Here is an 18,718-nt window from a genome sequence, read left to right on the forward strand (position 1 = left end):
GTTTCACAGCGGTTACATGGATACACGGGCAGGCAGCTTGGTGGTGAGTGGAGGAGTATTTAAAGTAGGGACCGCACACAGGCTATCAAAGGCCTAAAATAACAAACAATAGGCTCATGGCAGTTTCACAGCGGTTACATGGATACACGGGCAGGCAGCTTGGTGGTGGTGAGTGGAGGAGTATTTAAAGTAGGGACCGCAGACAGGCTTCAAAGGCCTAACATAAGAAAATGGGCTGGCTGTAGGCACTTTATAATTGGTTCCAGGGGTACACGGGCAGCAGTGGTCTGGTCAGTGGAGGAGTATTTAAAGTAGGGACCGCAGACAGGCTATCAAAGGCCTAACATAACAAACAATAGGCTCATGGCAGTTTCACAGCGGTTACATGGATACACGGGCAGGCAGCTTGGTGGTCAGTGGAGGAGTATTTAAAGTAGGGACCGCAGACAGGCTATCAAAGGCCTAAAATAACAAACAATAGGCTCATGGCAGTTTTACAGCGGTTACATGGATACACAGGCAGCTTGGTGGTGAGTGGAGGAGTAGTGCAAGGAGTGTCTGTCCCAGTACTCCCAAAATATAAATAGATGTTAATGTCTCGCAAAACAACCAAAACAAAAAAAAAAGGTGGCATACTTAGGTACAGGGGTGGGCTCATCTACTGAGTTTCTGACATTGTAATTTGGCAGTAACTATTTAATGGTGCCAATATAGGACACAGACACAGACTACTTTAAGTTGCATCATAGATGTCTACAAATTTGTATTGTCAGTGCCAGACATTGAATGATGTCAGCGAATAGACTAAAGATTGGTGGAGCTGTGCGACATAATTTTGCACGTGGTAGAGCACATTTTGAGCTGGGGTAGGGGGGAACTCTCTTGAGGCCGGCGGGACCGCCCCAGGGCCCCTCATGTTACAACGGTGTGTCTGACGTTGGGTGCGCACCACCACCGCCAGAGACACTACATTGTACTATGAGGGACCCAGTAGCAATGCCGTCAACCAAAAGCGAGCACACCCACCTCTTCAGACAAACAGCAGTCTCACGGGTGCTTGCGCCAAGTCGCGATACCACGTCCCCGTGTGGGGAGTTTTGCCATTTAGGGAGGTGTAAACATGTCGTATGCTGTACAATCAGCTGCAGCAAATTAGACATTAGAAAAGTAATTCACAGGCAAGAGCTTTTCATAGGAAAGCTAGGTGTCGGCCGGGCAAGGTGGGGCAAAAGATTTCGAAATCCAGTTGTGGTTCATTTTAATGAATGTTAGATCGTCAACATTTTGGGTAGCCAGACGAGTCCTTTTTTCGGTTAATATTGAACCTGCAGCACTGAATACTCTTTCTGATAGGACACTTGCTGCCGGGCAAGCAAGCTCCTGCAATGCATATTCTGCCAATTCTGGCCAGGTGTCTAATTTGGAGGCCCAGTAATCAAATGGGAATGACGGTTGAGGGAGAACATCGATAAGGGATGAAAAATAGTTAGTAACCATACTGGACAAATGTTGTCTCCTGTCACTTTCAATTGATGCAGCAGTACCTGTCCTGTCTGCGGTCATAGCAAAATCACTCCACAACCTGGTCAGAAAACCCCTCTGTCCAACGCCACTTCTGATGTGTGCACCCCTAACACTCCTAGTCTGCTGCCCCCTGGAGCTTGTGTGAGAACGATCACGTGCGCTGTGTGCTGGGAATGCCTGAAGCAAACGGTCAACAAGAGTTGATTGTTTGGTTGCTAATATTAGTTCCAAGTTCTCATGTGGCATAATATTTTGCAATTTGCCTTTATAGCGTGGATCAAGGAGGCAGGCCAACCAGTAATCGTCATCGTTCATCATTTTCGTAATGCGTGTGTCCCTTTTTAGGATACGTAAGGCATAATCCGCCATGTGGGCCAAAGTTCCAGTTGTCAAATCTCCGGTTGTGATTGGTTGAGGGGCAGTTGCAGGCAAATCTACGTCACTTGTGTCCCTCAAAAAACCAGAACCCGGCCGTGACACGCAACCAATTTCCTGTGCCCCCGTGAAAGTTTCCGCATTAAAAATATACTCATCCCCATCATCCTCCTCGTCCTCCACCTCCTCTTCGCCCGCTACCTCGTCCTGTACACTGCCCTGACCAGACAATGGCTGACTGTCATCAAGGCTTCCCTCTTCCTCTGGTGCAGACGCCTGCTCCTTTATGTGCGTCAAACTTTGCATCAGCAGACGCATTAGGGGGATGCTCATGCTTATTACGGCGTTGTCTGCACTAACCAGCCGTGTGCATTCCTCAAAACACTGAAGGACTTGACACATGTCTTGTATCTTCGACCACTGCACACCTGACAACTCCATGTCTGCCATCCTACTGCCTGCCCGTGTATCCTCCCACAAATAAATAACAGCACGCCTCTGTTCGCACAGTCTCTGAAGCATGTGCAGTGTTGAGTTCCACCTTGTTGCAACGTCTATGATTAGGCGATGCTGGGGAAGGTTCAAAGACCGCTGATAGGTCTGCATACGGCTGGCGTGTACAGGCGAACGTCGGATATGTGAGCAAAGTGCACGCACTTTGAGGAGCAGGTCGGAGAACCCAGGATAAGTTTTCAATAAGCACTGCACCACCAGGTTTAAGGTGTGAGCCAGGCAAGGAATGTGTTTCAGTTGGGAAAGGGAGATGGCAGCCATGAAATTCCTTCCGTTATCACTCACTACCTTGCCTGCCTCAAGATCTACTGTGCCCAGCCACGACTGCGTTTCTTGTTGCAAGAACTCGGACAGAACTTCCGCGGTGTGTCTGTTGTCGCCCAAACACTTCATAGCCAATACAGCCTGCTGACGCTTGGCAGTAGCTGGCCCATAATGGGACAACTGGTGTGCAACAGTGTCATCTGCCGATGGAGTGGTTGGCCGACTGCGTTCTGTGGAAGAGCTGTAGCTTCTGCAGGAGGACGAGGAGGAGGAGGAGGGGGTGCGAACGCCTACAGCCAACTGTTTCCTAGACCGTGGGCTAGGCACAACTGTCCCTAAATTGATGTCGCCTGTGGACCCTGCATCCACCACATTCACCCAGTGTGCCGTGATGGACACATAACGTCCCTGGCCATGCCTACTGGTCCATGCATCTGTAGTCAGGTGCACCTTTGTACTCACAGATTGCCTAAGTGCATGGACGATGCGCTGTTTAACATGCTGGTGCAGGGCTGGGATGGCTTTTCTGGAAAAAAAGTGTCGACTAGGTAGCTCGTATCGTGGTTCAGCGTACTCCATCAGGGCTTTAAAAGCTTCGCTTTCAACTAAACGGTAGGGCATCATCTCTAACGAGATTAGTCTAGCTATGTGGGCGTTAAAACCCTGTGTACGCGGATGCGAGGATAAGTACTTCCTTTTTCTAACCAGAGTCTCATGTAGGGTGAGCTGGACTGGAGAGCAGGAGATCGTGGAACTTTCGGGTGTGCCGGTGTACATGGCAGACTGAGAGACGGTTGGAGACGGTATTGTTTCCGCCGGTGCCCTAGATGCAATATTTCCTCCTACTAAACTGGTGATTCCCTGACCCTGACTGCTTTTGGCTGGCAAAGAAACCTGCACAGATACTGCCGGTGGTGCGGAAAATGGTGGCCTTACAGTGACGGAAGGGATGTTGCGTTGCTGACTAGCTTCATTGGCCGAGGGTGCTACAACCTTAAGGGACGTTTGGTAGTTAGTCCAGGCTTGAAAATGCATGGTGGTTAAGTGTCTATGCATGCAACTAGTATTTAGACTTTTCAGATTCTGACCTCTGCTTAAGCTAGTTGAACATTTTTGACAGATGACTTTGCGCTGATCAGTTGGATGTTGTTTAAAAAAATGCCAGACTGCACTCTTCCTAGACTCGGATCCCTTTTCAGGGATTGCAGACTGAGCTTTAACCGGATGGCCACGCTGTCCTCCAACAGGTTTTGGCTTTGACACGCGTTTTGGGCCAGATACGGGCCCGGCAGATGGAACCTGTTGCGATGTTGATGCCTGCTGCGGCCCCTCCTCCACCTCCGCTTCTGAACTACTGCCGCCTGCACCCTGTTCCCCCAATGGCTGCCAATCGGGGTCAATAACTGGGTCATCTATTACCTCCTCTTCGAGCTCGTGTGCAACTTCGTCTGTGTCACTGTGTCGGTCGGTGGTATAGCGTTCGTGGCGGGGCAACATAGTCTCATCAGGGTCTGATTGTGGATCTGTACCCTGAGAGGGCAATGTGGTGGTCTGAGTCAAAGGAGCAGCATAGTACTCTGGCTGTGGCTGTGCATCAGTGCACTCCATGTCAGAATCTACTTGTAATGGGCATGGCCTGTTAAATGTTTCACTTTCTAAGCCAGGGACGGTATGTGTAAAGAGCTCCATGGAGTGACCCGTTGTGTCGCCTGCTGCATCCTTCTCTCTTGTTGTAGTTTTTGCTGAGGAGGACAAGGAAGCGACTTGTCCCTGACCGTGAACATCCACAAGCGACGCGCTGCTTTTACATTTACCAGTTTCGGAAGAGGAGGCAAAAGAGCTAGAGGCTGAGTCTGCAATGTAAGCCAAAACTTGCTGTTGCTGCTCAGCCTTTAAAAGCGGTTTTCCTACTCCCAGAAAAGAGAGCGTTCGAGGCCTTGTGTAGCCTGACGACGAAACTGGCTCCACAGCTCCAGACTTAGGTGGAATATTTTTATCCCCACGACCACCTGATGCTCCACTACCACTACCATCATTACCAGCTGACAATGAACGCCCACGACGACCTCTTGCACCAGACTTCCTCATTGTTTAAAAATCGTAACCAAACTAACTTTATTTGTTGCTGTCAAACAACTTACACGGTGAGCTATAACTTCAGTATGATTTCAATATCCCTTAACAGGTTGGTGAGACCACAAGGAAAATCAGGCACAATGTTACACACTCTGTTTTCTGTGACACCAAATCACAGAGATGACACACACGCAGGACTGTCACTCAAGCACTAATGTCAATATTAATCTCCCACCTAATTTATTTTTTTTTTTTTCTCTGTGAGACTTTAGAAACCAAATAATATTTAAAAAAAAAACAAAAAAACAAGGCTTTCTATGGCCCACTGAATGAGAGATGGCACGCACAGGAGTGGCACACAAGCCCTGACTGAGGCCAATATTTTTCTCCCACTGATTGATGTAGTGTTTTTGTGTTGAGGTTGATTTTAAAACACAAATGAAGGAAAAAAATAAAAAGGCTTTCTATGGCCCACAATTAGAGAGAGAGGTGGCACACCCAGGAGTCAAGACTGGCACACAAGCTGAAATGGCAATATTACTCTCCCACTGTTTTTTTATGTATTTTTTTTTTATTTTCAGGGAGACTTTAGAAACCAAATAATATTTAAAAAAAAAAAAAAAAACAAGGCTTTCTATGGCCCACTGAATGAGAGGGACAGAGGTGGCACAACCAGGAGTCAAGACTGGCACACAAGCTGAAATGGCAATATTACTCTCCCACTGTTTTTTTATGTATTTTTTTTTTTTATTTTCAGGGAGACTTTAGAAACCAAATAATATTAAAAAAACCAAAAAATAAATAGGCTTTCTATGGCCCACTGAATGAAAGGGAGAGAGGTGGCACACCCAGGAGTCAAGACTGGCACACAAGCTGAAAGGGCAATATTACTCTCCCACTGTTTTTTTATGTATTTTTTTTTTTTATTTTCAGGGAGACTTTAGAAACCAAATAATATTAAAAAAACCAAAAAATAAATAGGCTTTCTATGGCCCACAATTAGAGAGAGAGGTGGCACACCCAGGAGTCAAGACTGGCACACAAGCTGAAATGGCAATATTACTCTCCCACTGTTTTTTTATGTTTTTTTTTTTTATTTTCAGGGAGACTTTAGAAACCAAATAATATTAAAAAAAAACAAAAAAACAAGGCTTTCTATGGCCCACTGAATGAGAGGGAGAGAGGTGGCACACCCAGGAGTCAAGACTGGCACACAAGCTGAAATGGCAATATTACTCTCCCACTGTTTTTTTATGTATTTTTTTTTTTTATTTTCAGGGAGACTTTAGAAACCAAATAATATTAAAAAAACCAAAAAATAAATAGGCTTTCTATGGCCCACTGAATGAAAGGGAGAGAGGTGGCACACCCAGGAGTCAAGACTGGCACACAAGCTGAAAGGGCAATATTACTCTCCCACTGTTTTTTTATGTATTTTTTTTTTTATTTTCAGGGAGACTTTAGAAACCAAATAATATTAAAAAAACCAAAAAATAAATAGGCTTTCTATGGCCCACAATTAGAGAGAGAGGTGGCACACCCAGGAGTCAAGACTGGCACACAAGCTGAAATGGCAATATTACTCTCCCACTGTTTTTTTATGTTTTTTTTTTTTATTTTCAGGGAGACTTTAGAAACCAAATAATATTAAAAAAAAAACAAAAAAACAAGGCTTTCTATGGCCCACTGAATGAGAGGGAGAGAGGTGGCACACCCAGGAGTCAAGACTGGCACACAAGCTGAAATGGCAATATTACTCTCCCACTGTTTTTTTATGTATTTTTTTTTTTTATTTTCAGGGAGACTTTAGAAACCAAATAATATTAAAAAAACCAAAAAATAAATAGGCTTTCTATGGCCCACTGAATGAAAGGGAGAGAGGTGGCACACCCAGGAGTCAAGACTGGCACACAAGCTGAAAGGGCAATATTACTCTCCCACTGTTTTTTTATGTTTTTTTTTTTTTTTCAGGGAGACTTTAGAAACCAAATAATATTAAAAAAAAAAAAAAAAAAAAAAAATAGGCTTGCTATAGCCCACTGAATGAGAGATAGCACACACAGCAGTGGCACACAAGCCCTGACTGAGGCCAATATTTTTCTCCCACTGATTGATGTAGTGTTTTTGTGTTGAGGTAGATTTTAGAACACAAATCACGGAAAAAATAAATAGGCTTTCTATGGCCCACTGAATGAAAGGGAGAGAGGTGGCACACCCAGGAGTCAAGACTGGCACACAAGCTGAAAGGGCAATATTACTCTCCCACTGTTTTTTTATGTATTTTTTGTTTTTTCAGGGAGACTTTAGAAACCCAATAATATTTAAAAAAATAAATAAATAGGCTTTCTATGGCCCACTGAATGAGAGGGAGAGAGGTGGCACACCCAGGAGTCAAGACTGGCACACAAGCTGAAAGGGCAATATTATTCTCCCACTGTTTTTTTAGGTTTTTTTTTTTTTTTTCAGGGAGAATTAGAAACCAAATAATATTAAAAAAAAAAAAAAAAAATAGGCTTGCTATAGCCCACTGAATGAGAGATAGCACACACAGCAGTGGCACACAAGCCCTGACTGAGGCCAATATTTTTCTCCCACTGATTGATGTACTGTTTTTGTGTTGAGGTAGATTTTAGAACACAAATCACGGAAAAAATAAATAGGCTTTCTATGGCCCACTCAGTGAGAGATGGCACACACAGGGATGGCACTGTAGCAGAAATGCCAATCTTAATCTCCCACAAAAAAAAAAAACAAAAAAAAAAAAAAAACTGTCCTACAATTACTATCTCCCTGCAGTAATGTAAGCCAGGTATGGCAGGCAGCAATAGGAGTGGACTGATGCACAAATTAAATAAAAAGTGTGGAAAAACAGAAAAGATAGCTGTGCAGAAAGGAAGGAACAAGAGGATATGTGCTTTGAAAAAAGCAGTTGGTTTCCACAGTGGCGTACACACAGCAATACAGCTATCACGGAGCCTTCTAGGGCAGCCCAATGAGCTACAGCGCTGAGGGGAAAAAAAAAAAAAAATAGCTTCCACAGTCCCTGCACACCGAAGGTGGTGTTGGACAGTGGAAATCGCTGCAGCACAAGCGGTTTGGTGGTTAGTGGACCCTGCCTAACGCTCTCCCTGCTTCTGATGAAGCGGCAGCAACCTGTCCCTAAGCTCAGATCAGCAGCAGTAAGATGGCGGTCGGCGGGAACGCCCCTTTATAGCCCCTGTGACGCCGCAGACAGCAAGCCAATCACTGCAATGCCCTTCTCTAAGATGGTGGGGACCAGGATCTATGTCATCACGCTGCCCACACTCTGCGTTCACCTTCATTGGCTGAGAAATGGCGCTTTTCGCGTCATTGAAACGCGACTTTGGCGCGAAAGTCGCGTACCGCATGGCCGACAAGCACAGGGGTCGGATCGGGTTTCATGAGACGCCGACTTAGCCAAAAGTCGGCGACTTTTGAAAATGATCGACCCGTTTCGCTCAACCCTAGTCAATTCCATCATCTTCTCCATTCCAACTGAGAGAAGTGCTGCTAGTGCATTCCAAAGCAGCTCAGTGCGTCCAGGCCGTGGTGGAGGCTCTGCACAAAGAGGGAGCAGAAGCAGTGCCTCTGCCCAAGGCAAGACCAGTATGGCCGAACTGTGGCACAGTTTTCTGTGCCCGCCACAAAAGTCTACACCATCACAGACGGCTCCAGTCAGCAGGAGGCAACGGTTCCGTCAGATGGTGACAGACTACATGTCTTGCCCTCTTGCTGTACTCCCAGACGGCTCTTCCCCTTTCAAGTTTTGGGTCTCAAAGCTGGATACATGGCCAGAGCTAAGCCAGTATGCATTGGAGGTGCTGTCTTGCCCTGCGGCCAGTGTATTATCGGAACGTGTCTTTAGTGCTGCAGGTGGTGTACTAACTGACCGTCGCATGCGACTATCCTCCGATAACGTTGACCGGCTTACTTTCCTGAAAATGAACAAGGCCTGGATCTCGCCGGAATTTGCCACTCCTCCTCCTGATTGAATAATTAGGTCACTGTATACGTTATCCAGGTCTCCTGTTGTGTTCATCTTTCTACCACCTGAACTTAAATTCCTGGGCTCCAACACCGCCAGTTGAGGCTCAGACGTGCCGTCTGCACAGTCAAAACATACGACCCAGTGTTATTGGGTTTCAGTAATGTCAGCTGATCCCCAGCTGTGTAGCCGGCAATGTGTCATGCGACCGCCACGCTGACACAACAACTGAAATGTAAGGGAATCTGTCCCCCCCCCCCCAAGGCGTTTGTTACTGAAAGAGCCACCTTGTGCAGCAGTAATGCTGCCCAAGGAAAAGGTAGCTATTTTTGTTTAGCTCCTTGCACACGCAGAACTTAACACTTATAAAATGTGTCCACTGATACCGTAAAACCGTCCCGGAGGTGGGACTTTACTTCGTAATGTGACGCAGCCCAGCCGTCATTCCTACCCCCCCGGCGCCGCGCACCGGCTCCTCAGCGTTGTTTTATTCCGTCCTGGAGCCTGCGCTGTTATGTTATCCCGTGGCCAGGCACACTTAGCGCTGCCCGTCTTCTGGCATCATTTGGTGTCTGTGCGGCCGCGCTGGCAGAGAGCCCGCCTCGCAGTGTCTTCTGATTTAATCCCACTGGGGGCCTGGGATCCATGGACATGCGCAGTGCATATCTGAACCTCCACCTCTCACTCATTTCCCTATGGCTTCTTCAGACTGTTCGGTGTCAGCTGGTCCCTAACAGCATGCCACGGCCGTGACACCGCACAGTCTGAAGAAGCCATAGGGAGATGAGTGAGAGGTGGAGGTTCAGATATGCAGTGCGCATGTCCATGGATCCCAGGCCCCCAGTGGGATTAAATCAGAAGACACTGCGAGGCGGGCTCTCTGCCAGCGCGGCCGCACAGGCGCAGCCATCCAGACACCAAATGATGCCAGAAGACGGGCAGCGCTAAGTGTGCCTGGCCACGGGATAACATAACAGCGCAGGCTCCTTGACGGAATAAAACAACGCTGAGGAGCCGGTGCGCGGCGCCGGGGGGGTAGGAATGACGGCTGGGCTGCGTCACATTACGAAGGAAAGTCCCACCTCCGGGACGGTTTTACGGTTGCAGGGGACACATTTTATAAGTGTTTAGTTCTGTGTTTGCAAGGAGCATGATGAAAAGAGCCACCTTTTCCTTTTGCATCTTTTGTGCTGCACAAGCTGGCTCTTTCAGCTACAAACGCCTTGGGGGGGGGTTAAAGGTTCCCTTTCGACTTTCTCAGGCTTCGGCCTACATTGTGTTCCTCTGCTTTTCCACCTGTCCCTGGGCTCCAACACCGCCAGTTGCCGTCCAGAAGTGCTGTACGCACAGTCAACAGTCCCTCCTCTGTTATTGGGGTTCAGTAACGTCAGCTGTTCCCCTGCTGTGTGTGTGGCAATCCCTCCTACCTCCTCCAACCTCCTCCTCCTCCACCCGTCCCTGGGCTCCAACACCGCCAGTTGCCGTCCAGAAGTGCTGTACGCACAGTCAACAGTCCCTCCTCTGTTATTGGGGTTCAGTAACGTCAGCTGTTCCCCTGCTGTGTGTGTGGCAATCCCTCCTACCTCCTCCTACCTCCTCCAACCTCCTCCTCCTCCACCTGCCCCTGGGCTCCAACACCGCCAGTTGCCGTCCAGAAGTGCTGTACGCACAGTCAACAGTCCCTCCTCTGTTATTGGGGTTCAGTAACGTCAGCTGTTCCCCTGCTGTGTGTGTGGCAATCCCTCCTACCTCCTCCAACCTCCTCCTCCTCCAACCGTCCCTGGGCTCCAACACCGCCAGTTGCCGTCCAGAAGTGCTGTACGCACAGTCAACAGTCCCTCCTCTGTTATTGGGGTTCAGTAACGTCAGCTGTTCCCCTGCTGTGTGTGTGGCAATCCCTCCTACCTCCTCCAACCTCCTCCTCCTCCACCCGTCCCTGGGCTCCAACACCGCCAGTTGCCGTCCAGAAGTGCTGTACGCACAGTCAACAGTCCCTCCTCTGTTATTGGGGTTCAGTAACGTCAGCTGTTCCCCTGCTGTGTGTGTGGCAATCCCTCCTACCTCCTCCAACCTCCTCCTCCTCCACCCGTCCCTGGGCTCCAACACCGCCAGTTGCCGTCCAGAAGTGCTGTACGCACAGTCAACAGTCCCTCCTCTGTTATTGGGGTTCAGTAACGTCAGCTGTTCCCCTGCTGTGTGTGTGGCAATCCCTCCTACCTCCTCCTACCTCCTCCAACCTCCTCCTCCTCCACCTGCCCCTGGGCTCCAACACCGCCAGTTGCCGTCCAGAAGTGCTGTACGCACAGTCAACAGTCCCTCCTCTGTTATTGGGGTTCAGTAACGTCAGCTGTTCCCCTGCTGTGTGTGTGGCAATCCCTCCTACCTCCTCCAACCTCCTCCTCCTCCAACCGTCCCTGGGCTCCAACACCGCCAGTTGCCGTCCAGAAGTGCTGTACGCACAGTCAACAGTCCCTCCTCTGTTATTGGGGTTCAGTAACGTCAGCTGTTCCCCTGCTGTGTGTGTGGCAATCCCTCCTACCTCCTCCAACCTCCTCCTCCTCCACCCGTCCCTGGGCTCCAACACCGCCAGTTGCCGTCCAGAAGTGCTGTACGCACAGTCAACAGTCCCTCCTCTGTTATTGGGGTTCAGTAACGTCAGCTGTTCCCCTGCTGTGTGTGTGGCAATCCCTCCTACCTCCTCCAACCTCCTCCTCCTCCACCCGTCCCTGGGCTCCAACACCGCCAGTTGCCGTCCAGAAGTGCTGTACGCACAGTCAACAGTCCCTCCTCTGTTATTGGGGTTCAGTAACGTCAGCTGTTCCCCTGCTGTGTGTGTGGCAATCCCTCCTACCTCCTCCTACCTCCTCCAACCTCCTCCTCCTCCACCTGCCCCTGGGCTCCAACACCGCCAGTTGCCGTCCAGAAGTGCTGTACGCACAGTCAACAGTCCCTCCTCTGTTATTGGGGTTCAGTAACGTCAGCTGTTCCCCTGCTGTGTGTGTGGCAATCCCTCCTACCTCCTCCAACCTCCTCCTCCTCCAACCGTCCCTGGGCTCCAACACCGCCAGTTGCCGTCCAGAAGTGCTGTACGCACAGTCAACAGTCCCTCCTCTGTTATTGGGGTTCAGTAACGTCAGCTGTTCCCCTGCTGTGTGTGTGGCAATCCCTCCTACCTCCTCCAACCTCCTCCTCCTCCACCCGTCCCTGGGCTCCAACACCGCCAGTTGCCGTCCAGAAGTGCTGTACGCACAGTCAACAGTCCCTCCTCTGTTATTGGGGTTCAGTAACGTCAGCTGTTCCCCTGCTGTGTGTGTGGCAATCCCTCCTACCTCCTCCAACCTCCTCCTCCTCCACCCGTCCCTGGGCTTCAACACCGCCAGTTGCCGTCCAGAAGTGCTGTACGCACAGTCAACAGTCCCTCCTCTGTTATTGGGGTTCAGTAACGTCAGCTGTTCCCCTGCTGTGTGTGTGGCAATCCCTCCTACCTCCTCCAACCTCCTCCAACCTCCTCCTCCTCCACCTGCCCCTGGGCTCCAACACCGCCAGTTGCCGTCCAGAAGTGCTGTACGCACAGAGCCAAACACCTCGCCAATGTGTTAGTGGGGTTCAGCACCGCCAGCTGTTCCCCTGCTGTGTATACGGCAACGTGTACTGCGACCGCCACGCAGGCACAACAAGTTAAATGTAAGGGAACCTGACCCCCCCCCCCCCCAGGCGTTTGTTACTGAAGGAGCCACCTTGTGCAGCAGTAATGATGCAAAGGGAAAAAGTGCCTCTTTTCGTGATGCTCCTTGCACATGCTGAACCAAACACTTATGAAATGTGTCCCCACACAGCGTTAAACCGTCCGGTAGGTGGAACTTTCCTTTGTCGTGTGACGCAGCACAGCCATCATTTTTACCCCCTTGGCGCCGTGCGCCGCCTCCTCAGCGTTGTTTTAATCTGTCCCGGAGCCTGCGCTGTTAGGTTAGCCCTTGGCCATGCACACATGTTGCGCTGCCCGTCTTCTGACCTCATTTGGTGTCAGGCTGGCTGCGCCTGTGCGGGTGCGCTGGTCGAGATCCCGCCTCGCAGTGTCGTCTAATGTAATCCCACCGCGGGCCTGTGATCCGTGCCCGTGCGCAGTGCATATCCTCTCCTCTCACTCCCCTCCCTACGGCTTCTTCAGACTGTGCGATGTCAGCTGGTCCCTAATAGCATGCCACGGCCGTGACACCGCACAGTCTGAAAAAGCCGTAGGGAGGGGAGTGAGAGGAGAGGATATGCACTGCGCACGGGCACGGATCACAGGCCCGCGGTGGGATTACATTAGACGACACTGCGAGGCGGGATCTCGGCCAGCGCACCCGCACAGGCGCAGCCAGCCTGACACCAAATGATGTCAGAAGACGGGCAGCGCAAAATGTGTGCATGGCCAAGGGCTAACCTAACAGCCCAGGCTCCGGGACAGATTAAAACAACGCTGAGGAGGCGGCGCACGGCGCCAAGGGGGTTAAAATGATGGCTGTGCTGCGTCACACGACAAAGGAAAGTTCCACCTACCGGACGGTTTAACGCTGTGAGGGGACACATTTCATAACTGTTAGGTTCCGCATGTGCAAGGACCATAATTAAAAGAGCTAAGTTTACCTTTTCCAGCATTAGTGCTGTACACAATGGCTCTTTCAGCTACAAACGCCTGGGGGGGGGGGGGTTAAAGGTTTCCTTTCAACTTGCTCGAGTGCAGGCTTCGGCCTACACTCCGCTCCCCCTGCTCCTCCTGCTGACCCTGGGCTCCAACACCGCCAGTTGGGGCCCGGTACTGCTAGCTGCACAGAGAAAAACACCTCGCCAATGTGTCAGTGGGGTCCAGCACCGCCAGCTGTTCCCCTGCTGTGTAGCCGGCAACGTGTCCTGCAAAAGTCACGCAGACACAACACACCCAAAGCTGCCGCCTGTGCAGGCTTCGGCCTACACTCCCCTCCCCCTGCTCCTCCTCCTCCTGCTCCTCCTCCTGCTGTCCCTGGGCTCTAACACACCGCCAGTTTTTGCCCAGATGTGCTAGCTGCACAGAGAAAAACACCAGCCAATGTGTCAGTGGGGTCCAGCACCGCCAGCTGTTCCCCTGCTGTGCAGCCGGCAACGTGTCCTGCAAAAGCCACGCAGACACAAGAACTGAAATTGAAGGGAACCTGTCCCCCCTCCCCCAGGCGTTTTTACGTTATCCAGCCACCTTGTACAGCGGTAATGCTGCATGTGTGCAAGGTGGCTCAGAAACGTATTCTCCTCGCACATGTGGAACTGAAAACACGTCTGCAATGTGTCCTCTGTGTGACCATTTAACCGTCCCGGTGGTGTGACTTTCCTTTGTAATGACACGCTGCAACCCCCTTGGTAGCGCTGCCCGTCTTCTGGCATCATGGTTTGGCTGCCTGCGCCTCTGCGGCCGCCCTGACCCACACAACGCCCCTCGGTGTCTTATTTATTGGGACTGCGAGGGTGTGATTGATGGGCAGGATCAGTGCATCAGTTCGCCTGTCCCTCCTCTCCTTCCGCCTTCTTCGGACTGTGCGGCTTCATGGCCGTGGCATGCGATAAGGGATCAGATGACGCCGCACAGTCTGAAGCGGGTGTAAGGACCCGAGTGTGAGAGGCGAACATATGTGCTGCGCCAGGCCCTGAATCCCAGCCCCGCAGTGTTTTAACAATGTTAAGACACTGCGGGGCTGGGATTCATGGGCATCGCGAACCGCACCGGCCGACATTACATGATGCCAGAAGATGGGCAGCGCTAACGGCGCTAGGCCAGGGGATAACACGACAGCGCAGACTCCTGTACAGCAAATAACAACGCTCGGGAGGCTGCACCCAGCACCAAGGTGGGATTCTTGACACCTGTGCTGCGTCTCATTACAAAGGGAACTCTCGCCTCCATTACACAGTTTGACTGTCTAAAGGGCTGAATGTTATACGTGTTCCATTCAGCGTGTGCAAGGAGAAAAATTACAAGAGCAACCTTTGACTTGCGCAGCACTGCTGCTGCATAAGCTGTGGCTCTTCTACTTTGTAACCCCTGAGGGGGGGTTAAAGGTGACTTTTGAAATCGGTTCAATTAGGCTTCGGCCTACACTCTGCTCCACCTGCAGAGCCCGGGCTCCAACAACGCTAGTTGCTGTCCGGAAGTGCTGGCTGCACAGAGCCAAACACCTCGCCAATGTGTCAGTGGGGTCCAGCACCGCCAGCTGTTCCCCTGCTGTGTAGCCGGCAACGTGTCCTGCAAAAGTCACGCAGACACAACACACCCAAAGCTGCCGCCTGTGCAGGCTTCGGCCTACACTCCCCTCCCCCTGCTCCTCCTCCTCCTGCTCCTCCTCCTGCTGTCCCTGGGCTCTAACACACCGCCAGTTTTTGCCCAGATGTGCTAGCTGCACAGAGAAAAACACCAGCCAATGTGTCAGTGGGGTCCAGCACCGCCAGCTGTTCCCCTGCTGTGCAGCCGGCAACGTGTCCTGCAAAAGCCACGCAGACACAAGAACTGAAATTGAAGGGAACCTGTCCCCCCTCCCCCAGGCGTTTTTACGTTATCCAGCCACCTTGTACAGCGGTAATGCTGCATGTGTGCAAGGTGGCTCAGAAACGTATTCTCCTCGCACATGTGGAACTGAAAACACGTCTGCAATGTGTCCTCTGTGTGACCATTTAACCGTCCCGGTGGTGTGACTTTCCTTTGTAATGACACGCTGCAACCCCCTTGGTAGCGCTGCCCGTCTTCTGGCATCATGGTTTGGCTGCCTGCGCCTCTGCGGCCGCCCTGACCCACACAACGCCCCTCGGTGTCTTATTTATTGGGACTGCGAGGGTGTGATTGATGGGCAGGATCAGTGCATCAGTTCGCCTGTCCCTCCTCTCCTTCCGCCTTCTTCGGACTGTGCGGCTTCATGGCCGTGGCATGCGATAAGGGATCAGATGACGCCGCACAGTCTGAAGCGGGTGTAAGGACCCGAGTGTGAGAGGCGAACATATGTGCTGCGCCAGGCCCTGAATCCCAGCCCCGCAGTGTTTTAACAATGTTAAGACACTGCGGGGCTGGGATTCATGGGCATCGCGAACCGCACCGGCCGACATTACATGATGCCAGAAGATGGGCAGCGCTAACGGCGCTAGGCCAGGGGATAACACGACAGCGCAGACTCCTGTACAGCAAATAACAACGCTCGGGAGGCTGCACCCAGCACCAAGGTGGGATTCTTGACACCTGTGCTGCGTCTCATTACAAAGGGAACTCTCGCCTCCATTACACAGTTTGACTGTCTAAAGGGCTGAATGTTATACGTGTTCCATTCAGCGTGTGCAAGGAGAAAAATTACAAGAGCAACCTTTGACTTGCGCAGCACTGCTGCTGCATAAGCTGTGGCTCTTCTACTTTGTAACCCCTGAGGGGGGGTTAAAGGTGACTTTTGAAATCGGTTCAATTAGGCTTCGGCCTACACTCTGCTCCACCTGCAGAGCCCGGGCTCCAACAACGCTAGTTGCTGTCCGGAAGTGCTGGCTGCACAGAGCCAAACACCTCGCCAATGTGTCAGTGGGGTCCAGCACCGCCAGCTGTTCCCCTGCTGTGTAGCCGGCAACGTGTCCTGCAAAAGTCACGCAGACACAACACACCCAAAGCTGCCGCCTGTGCAGGCTTCGGCCTACACTCCCCTCCCCCTGCTCCTCCTCCTCCTGCTCCTCCTCCTGCTGTCCCTGGGCTCTAACACACCGCCAGTTTTTGCCCAGATGTGCTAGCTGCACAGAGAAAAACACCAGCCAATGTGTCAGTGGGGTCCAGCACCGCCAGCTGTTCCCCTGCTGTGCAGCCGGCAACGTGTCCTGCAAAAGCCACGCAGACACAAGAACTGAAATTGAAGGGAACCTGTCCCCCCTCCCCCAGGCGTTTTTACGTTATCCAGCCACCTTGTACAGCGGTAATGCTGCATGTGTGCAAGGTGGCTCAGAAACGTATTCTCCTCGCACATGTGGAACTGAAAACACGTCTGCAATGTGTCCTCTGTGTGACCATTTAACCGTCCCGGTGGTGTGACTTTCCTTTGTAATGACACGCTGCAACCCCCTTGGTAGCGCTGCCCGTCTTCTGGCATCATGGTTTGGCTGCCTGCGCCTCTGCGGCCGCCCTGACCCACACAACGCCCCTCGGTGTCTTATTTATTGGGACTGCGAGGGTGTGATTGATGGGCAGGATCAGTGCATCAGTTCGCCTGTCCCTCCTCTCCTTCCGCCTTCTTCGGACTGTGCGGCTTCATGGCCGTGGCATGCGATAAGGGATCAGATGACGCCGCACAGTCTGAAGCGGGTGTAAGGACCCGAGTGTGAGAGGCGAACATATGTGCTGCGCCAGGCCCTGAATCCCAGCCCCGCAGTGTTTTAACAATGTTAAGACACTGCGGGGCTGGGATTCATGGGCATCGCGAACCGCACCGGCCGACATTACATGATGCCAGAAGATGGGCAGCGCTAACGGCGCTAGGCCAGGGGATAACACGACAGCGCAGACTCCTGTACAGCAAATAACAACGCTCGGGAGGCTGCACCCAGCACCAAGGTGGGATTCTTGACACCTGTGCTGCGTCTCATTACAAAGGGAACTCTCGCCTCCATTACACAGTTTGACTGTCTAAAGGGCTGAATGTTATACGTGTTCCATTCAGCGTGTGCAAGGAGAAAAATTACAAGAGCAACCTTTGACTTGCGCAGCACTGCTGCTGCATAAGCTGTGGCTCTTCTACTTTGTAACCCCTGAGGGGGGGTTAAAGGTGACTTTTGAAATCGGTTCAATTAGGCTTCGGCCTACACTCTGCTCCACCTGCAGAGCCCGGGCTCCAACAACGCTAGTTGCTGTCCGGAAGTGCTGGCTGCACAGAGCCAAACACCTCGCCAATGTGTCAGTGGGGTCCAGCACCGCCAGCTGTTCCCCTGCTGTGTAGCCGGCAACGTGTCCTGCAAAAGTCACGCAGACACAACACACCCAAAGCTGCCGCCTGTGCAGGCTTCGGCCTACACTCCCCTCCCCCTGCTCCTCCTCCTCCTGCTCCTCCTCCTGCTGTCCCTGGGCTCTAACACACCGCCAGTTTTTGCCCAGATGTGCTAGCTGCACAGAGAAAAACACCAGCCAATGTGTCAGTGGGGTCCAGCACCGCCAGCTGTTCCCCTGCTGTGCAGCCGGCAACGTGTCCTGCAAAAGCCACGCAGACACAAGAACTGAAATTGAAGGGAACCTGTCCCCCCTCCCCCAGGCGTTTTTACGTTATCCAGCCACCTTGTACAGCGGTAATGCTGCATGTGTGCAAGGTGGCTCAGAAACGTATTCTCCTCGCACATGTGGAACTGAAAACACGTCTGCAATGTGTCCTCTGTGTGACCATTTAACCGTCCCGGTGGTGTGACTTTCCTTTGTAATGACACGCTGCAACCCCCTTGGTAGCGCTGCCCGTCTTCTGGCATCATGGTTTGGCTGCCTGCGCCTCTGCGGCCGCCCTGACCCACACAACGCCCCTCGGTGTCTTATTTATTGGGACTGCGAGGGTGTGATTGATGGGCAGGATCAGTGCATCAGTTCGCCTGTCCCTCCTCTCCTTCCGCCTTCTTCGGACTGTGCGGCTTCATGGCCGTGGCATGCGATAAGGGATCAGATGACGCCGCACAGTCTGAAGCGGGTGTAAGGACCCGAGTGTGAGAGGCGAACATATGTGCTGCGCCAGGCCCTGAATCCCAGCCCCGCAGTGTTTTAACAATGTTAAGACACTGCGGGGCTGGGATTCATGGGCATCGCGAACCGCACCGGCCGACATTACATGATGCCAGAAGATGGGCAGCGCTAACGGCGCTAGGCCAGGGGATAACACGACAGCGCAGACTCCTGTACAGCAAATAACAACGCTCGGGAGGCTGCACCCAGCACCAAGGTGGGATTCTTGACACCTGTGC

This window comes from Ranitomeya variabilis, chromosome 2, assembly GCF_051348905.1.
Source record: "Ranitomeya variabilis isolate aRanVar5 chromosome 2, aRanVar5.hap1, whole genome shotgun sequence".
Classification (NCBI taxonomy): Eukaryota; Metazoa; Chordata; class Amphibia; order Anura; family Dendrobatidae; genus Ranitomeya; species Ranitomeya variabilis.